This window comes from Tupaia chinensis, unplaced genomic scaffold (genome assembly GCF_000334495.1).
Source record: "Tupaia chinensis unplaced genomic scaffold, TupChi_1.0 Scaffold000493_1, whole genome shotgun sequence".
Taxonomy (NCBI): domain Eukaryota; kingdom Metazoa; phylum Chordata; class Mammalia; order Scandentia; family Tupaiidae; genus Tupaia; species Tupaia belangeri.
The window spans coordinates 627771-634682 of record NW_006160005.1 but is presented as its reverse complement, the minus strand read 5'-3'; positions in this window follow the sequence as shown (position 1 = coordinate 634682).

Below are 6912 nucleotides of genomic sequence, written 5' to 3'. Positions count from 1 at the left end.
CCACCGGGTCCAGGAATCAAACTGCAATCGACTACATGGGCGTTCAGCGACATAGCCATTACGCTAACTGCTGGTCCCACATTTTATTTTTTTTAGGAGAGTATAAAAATGTTCTAAACAAGAGGGAATCTAAGATGTGACACAGCACTCAGGCGAAGGGATGGCAGCATGGCCATCCCCCCAGGGGGTGATTTCTCGCTTTCTGTCTCTGTGCTTCTCTCTGTCTCTTTGGTGAGCGCACGCGCCCTACTGCAAAAACCTCTCAAAAAATAAAAATAAAATAATAAAATGCCAAATGGTGCGTGTGCTTGGCAGAGAGAGACAGAGAGGGAGAGGGAGAAAGCAGCCCGCATGGGGTGTGGTCTCACTGTGTCCCTTCTTCATTTCTCCCTCCTGTCAGGATTTGGAGCGCACATGTGCACATGTGTGGCATGTTTTCAAGCTGCTGGGTCTGGGTTTGAAACCACAGGGTCAGCCATGCGGAATCCCGCTACTTTAACCACCAGGCCAGGAAACCGGCTCTATACTCTCCTTCAGGGAAGAGTCGTAATATTAATGTTTTAGAGAATGTTTGCCATGTTACAGGCACAGCGCACAACACTTTTTTTTTCCCCTTAGATTTTTGCCATAGAGCACATGTGCTTGTCAGAGAGGGACAGGGAGAGAAAGTGAGAAATCACCCCCCTCAGAGGGATGGCCACAGTGCAACCCTTCTCCTTCATTCTCCTCTTGGGATTTTGGGCACACATGCACATGCACCCGGCATGATTCTTAAGCTGCTTGGTCCAGGACTCGAACCATGGTTGGCAATGTGGGATCCAGCACCTTAACCACCATGCCACCTGCTGGTCCCTGACAGTGCCCAATATTTTAAATCCAGTGTCTCAATCTTCTCAACAATCCAACAAGACAGATATTACCATAAATCTTACCTCAAAAATAAAGAAAAAAATGATTCCAAGGTTTGGCTGACTTTTAAAGTTAATATTTAATTTATTGAAATTATAATTTTTAAAACCTAGGTTTTCCTTGAAGTTTCAGTTTATAAATCTCATTCTATTTGTGTACCACATATTTAAACTGTGATTTATTTATTTATTTATTTATTTTCTAGAGAGGTTTTTGCTATAGGGCGTGCACTCTCCAGAAAGACAGAGAAAGACAGAGAGACAGAAAGCGAGAAATCAACCACCCCCCCCCCGCCGGGAGGATGGCCACACCGCAATCCCTTCTCCTCCATTCTCCTCTTGGGATCTTGGGCACGCATGCACAAGCGCCTGGCGTGAGTTTAAGCCACCGGGTCCGGGACTCAAACGGCAGTAGACTACATGGGAGTCCGGCAACATAGCCATTACGTCAACTGCTGGATCCTTAACTGTGATTTTTTTAAATGATTTTGAATGTTTGATTTCAATTACAAAGTTAAACTCCTTTTACACATTTTAACTTGCACTTAGACATAAATTGCATGTTTCCTTGTCTGTACTTTAATGGTCTGACTCAGCAAATAAAATCCTTCCAAGTATTTAAATTTAGATTATTCATCCAAGAAGTTAAACTTATAAATATGATGACCTTTTGGTTTTCTTAAATGTCCCAGTACTAGATGTAAGTTTTGGAAGTTTTCAGTTTAAAGCCATAAGTCTGAATCAGTTATATACTTAATAATTTTCAGTTGGAATTTTGAGAGTTTTGCTCTATGTAGGCTCAATTCTATTAAGCATAAATATAAAAATGTGCATAGATTCTTTAACCTAAGGACATTAATACCATGTGTCTTGTTTGTTTCCCATTTATTTATTTATTTATTTATCTATTTATCTGTTGTGATTTTTAAACCACTAGGTCCAGGACTTGAACTGCAATCAGCCGTGTGGAAATACAGCACCTTAAACCACCATGCTACCTTCAAGCCCTTGGTTTGGGTTTCTATACTTAATTTTTAATTTCCTTAGGGTTAAAAGATTCTCACTCCCCAAGGAACTGTAATGTCGTTTCTGGTTTGGGAAACTTCTTGACTCCCCTGAGATTACATCGCAACTCTTACATCCTGTCTACCGTTGCTGTGTCAATGACCCCATAGCTCAAAGAAGGTGACACATAGCCAGAACACCTACATCTAGGTTGTATGTGACGCCCCTGCCCAGGAAGGTCTGTGCCTGATTTGGTTTGCTTGCCTTTGCCTTTTAAGATTGATAAAGTCAGGATTAAACTGTGGTGCAGCGGTAAAATGTGACACTCATGGGAAGGTTCTAGGTTCATATCTGGAGACCTTCCTTGAGGACACCAGGCATACATGCCCACGATCCAGGGCTGGTTGAGGCTGGGGGGGGGTAGATCATTGTATGAAGATTCTGTTGGAGGTGCTGTTTCTCTCTCTCGTCCCTCTCACTCATGGAAGAAAAAGAAAAAAAGATTGATAAAGTCATTTCTGTCTGATCCTAGCTAAAGATCTTCAGACCAGGTGGACACCTGCATTCTTTCACATTCTGCTGTCTCTTCAGACTACACAAGTTTTAGAGACAGTAAAACGACATTCGATCGAATCATGGCTTAGGAATCAGCTGGGTTTTACCTAGCAGTAAAACTTCAGCATGTGCCCGCCATGGGAACAGACCTGAGGGATTCTAAGTTCTTTCCCGGCTTGTAACATCACACCCTGTAATTTCACATCCTTCAGGGTCAGCCAGCTCTTAGGACAGGAAATAGGGAGACTTCCTCCAGGAGCCCTGTGTTGGGTTCTCTCCTGTCCTAAAGTGCAAAGGTCACACAGCTGGAACCGGGAAGACACGGAAGCAGCAGATCTACAGTAAGATACCCTCCGAAAGAAGCACGGAGATGCCTGAGCGCTTTATTCTTCTTTTCTTTTGAATTACAACAGCATGGTTAGGCCAGTAGGAAAGGCAGCATTGTTCTCATTTTTCATTAAATCATTCATTCATTCATTTTTGCCTATGTATGATGGGCAAGGTGATTGCCTTCAGAGAGGTGACCATCTCACAAGGAGAGGTCCCAGCTAGAGTTCTGGACTGAATACAACTGGCATGGTGGGAAGGGTATTGATAAACCACAGTAGGGGTAGAAGAGAGGGCCATTAGCCACCTAATATATTGGCAATCACAGAAGGCTTCATGAAGAAGGAGATACTTGACATTTAAATTTCAATCATGTTTACTGAGTACCTTCTATAATCCAGACACTGTTGCAGAGAAGCATTTGAAGGTAAATGAGAAACAAGAAAAGAAATGAAGCAAGGTAATGTTGGAATGTTAGAAGCTAATGTTTTTTGAGGGCCTACTGTGTGCAGACTCAGCACTTAAAATAGATTGACTTGTTCAATCCTCCTGGCCTTTCTGTGAAGTAGGGATCATTATTGTCTCCATTTTGTAGATGAGGAAATGGCTTTAGTTATTCACTGCTGGTTAATAATCAACCTGAGTCGAGTGGCTTAAAACAATCATTTTTTTCATTTTAAGTACTCATTCTTTTTAAAAGTTTATTCATCCATTTCTTCCATGAGGGAGAGAGGCAGAGAAAGAGAGAGAGAACACCTCCAACAGGGTCCCAATGCTGCAGTCTACACCCAGCCTCAGCCAGGCCCAGATCTTAGGAATGCACAATCCCAACATCCCAGATCTCCCTAGATGCCAACCCGGAACCTTCCCATGTGGGCCGGCCACAGAGAACATCACATTTCACTGCTGCACCATTATCCAAACCCCTGTTTATTTTTTCCCAAATCAAGGGGTCAGGAGTTCAGGCTGGGCTTAGTAAAGACATCTCATCTCTACCCCACAGTGTTTGTGAGGGCGGATGTTTACTGAGTACCTTCTATAATCCAGACACTGTTGCAGAGAAGCATTTGAAGGTAAACGAGAAACAAGAAAAGAAATGAAGCAAGTAATGTTGGACTGTTAGAAGCTAATGTTTTTGAGGGCCTACTGTGTGCAGACTCAGCACTTAAAATAGATTGACTTGTTCAATCCTCCTGGCCTTTCTGTGAAGTAGGGATCATTATTGTCTCCATTTTGTAGATGAGGAAATGGCTTTAGTTATTCACTGCTGGTTAATAATCAACCTGAGTCGAGTGGCTTAAAACAATCATTTTTTTTCATTTTAAGTACTCATTCTTTTTAAAAGTTTATTCATCCATTTCTTCCATGAGGGAGAGAGGCAGAGAAAGAGAGAGAGAACACCTCCAACAGGGTCCCAATGCTGCAGTCTACACCCAGCCTCAGCCAGGCCCAGATCTTAGGAATGCACAATCCCAACATCCCAGATCTCCCTAGATGCCAACCCGGAACCTTCCCATGTGGGCCGGCCACAGAGAACATCACATTTCACTGCTGCACCATTATCCAAACCCCTGTTTATTTTTTCCCAAATCAAGGGGTCAGGAGTTCAGGCTGGGCTTAGTAAAGACATCTCATCTCTACCCCACAGTGTTTGTGAGGGCGGAAGCTGGAGGATAAAGGTGACCATACGCCCTTGACTGGGGTCTTGGGTTTAGTCATCAGCTGGAACATTTGGGTTGCCCTTTATGCGACCTCTCTCTCTAGTAGGGCCTCTTTACATGGTGACTGGCCTCCCAGAGTATGATAGTAGAAAGTACAAGCGACATAGCTTCATGTCTATTACATTCAGTTGGTCAATGAACATCACAGAACCTGCCTGGGTTCAAGTGCAAGGGACTCCATTTTGTAGATGAGGAAATGGCTTTAGTTATTCACTGCTGGTTAATAATCAACCTGAGTCGAGTGGCTTAAAACAATCATTTTTTTCATTTTAAGTACTCATTCTTTTTAAAAGTTTATTCATCCATTTCTTCCATGAGGGAGAGAGGCAGAGAAAGAGAGAGAGAACACCTCCAACAGGGTCCCAATGCTGCAGTCTACACCCAGCCTCAGCCAGGCCCAGATCTTAGGAATGCACAATCCCAACATCCCAGATCTCCCTAGATGCCAACCCGGAACCTTCCCATGTGGGCCGGCCACAGAGAACATCACATTTCACTGCTGCACCATTATCCAAACCCCTGTTTATTTTTTCCCAAATCAAGGGGTCAGGAGTTCAGGCTGGGCTTAGTAAAGACATCTCATCTCTACCCCACAGTGTTTGTGAGGGCGGAAGCTGGAGGATAAAGGTGACCATACGCCCTTGACTGGGGTCTTGGGTTTAGTCATCAGCTGGAACATTTGGGTTGCCCTTTATGCGACCTCTCTCTCTAGTAGGATAACCAGGGCCTCTTTACATGGTGACTGGCCTCCCAGAGTATGATAGTAGAAAGTACAAGCGACATAGCTTCATGTCTATTACATTCAGTTGGTCAATGAACATCACAGAACCTGCCTGGGTTCAAGTGCAAGGGAAATTGACATGCAGAGTGGCAAAGTCACCTTGCAAAGGGCATGCAGGGTGGCAAGAATGATTGTGCCCATCCTTGGAAACGATCTTCCAAGTCATGGAGCTTCAATAACTTGCTCAAGGTCACCCGAGGGCCATCAAAGTAAAGGTCAGCCATGGAGAAATGTGAAGAAGGACGTGCAGACTCAATGGTCCGTGTGAACGAGGATCCAGTGGCGTGAAAATCTCAAGTGCAACTATTCCGTTCGCTGGAAGAAGTAGGCAGATGAGAACGAAGCAGAAAGAATAGGCAGGTCCAGATGGGGGCTGACCTTGAACACCAGTCTGAATGATTTGAACTTGATTCTGTGAGCAGTGGGAGCCATAGAAAGGTTTGAGCAGGAGAGAGACTCGAGCAGGACTATGTTTTAGGAAGGTTGATCCAGCCCTGCATATTCAGGATGAATCAAGTCCTCCAAAACCTGGAGACTCCTGCAGGAGCAACAAACACCTGATGTAGGTAGTATAGGTGGGAATAAGGGATGGAAGGAAATGGGGGGGCCACACAGGAGTGGAGTAATAATATAATACTCTGCAAGCCTAACCCACGTGGGGAAGTTCCTGGTTCCCAAAGACCTCACTGAACACAAGAGTCACAGGCACATGGTCTAAGGCTGACTGAGACTGAAGAAAGATGGCGGTGTGAAAGACCTTGTTCTCTCTCTCTCTCTCTCTCTCTCTCTCTCTCTGTGTGTGTGTGTATGTCTGAACCATAGAAGAAAGAAAGAAACTTTTTGTAAAAAAGAGCCACAGAAGAAAGAAAGAAACTTTTTGTAAAAAAGAGCAAATTTTTTTAAAACGTAGGGAACATCACACGGGTGGATTTTGCACTTGCTGTGTTTTTTTTGTTTTTTTGTTTTGTTTTGTTTTGTTTTTAAGAGAGAGATTTTTGCTATAGGGTGCATGCACTCACCAGAAAGACAGAGAAAGACAGACAGAAAGCAAGAAATCAGCCCCCAGGGGGATGGCCATGCCATAATCCCTTCTCCACTCTCCTCTCAGGATTTTGGGCATGCACACACATGCACCCAGCATGAGCCGCTGGTAGCCCGGTCCGAGACCCAAACTGTAGTTGATGACGTGGGAGTCCAGCCACCTAACCATTATGCCATCCGCTGGTCCCTGCACTTGGTGTTTTGTAGGCATGAAACTGTGGCTCTGAGAGTGAGCGGTCCATGAAGTCTTTGCAGCACAAATGGCCAAGGCAGATGGTAAGAGCTCGGTTGGTAAGAGGAAGTGGTGCGTGCGGCCCAGGCTGGAATCTGTCCAGGGGTCCCTAGACCATTCAAGTTCATGGTAGAGAACAGTAAACTCAGAGACTCCGTGATCGATCTCTAGGGAGCAGTTACATCAGCATGGTGTTGGAGTCACTCCTCTGAGTCATCCAATAAGAAATGACTTGGGACCAGCAGTTAGTGTAATGGCTATGTTGCTAGACTCCCACGTAGTCGACCGCAGTTCGAGTACCGGACCCGGTGGCTGAAACTCACACCGGGTGCGTGTGCGTGC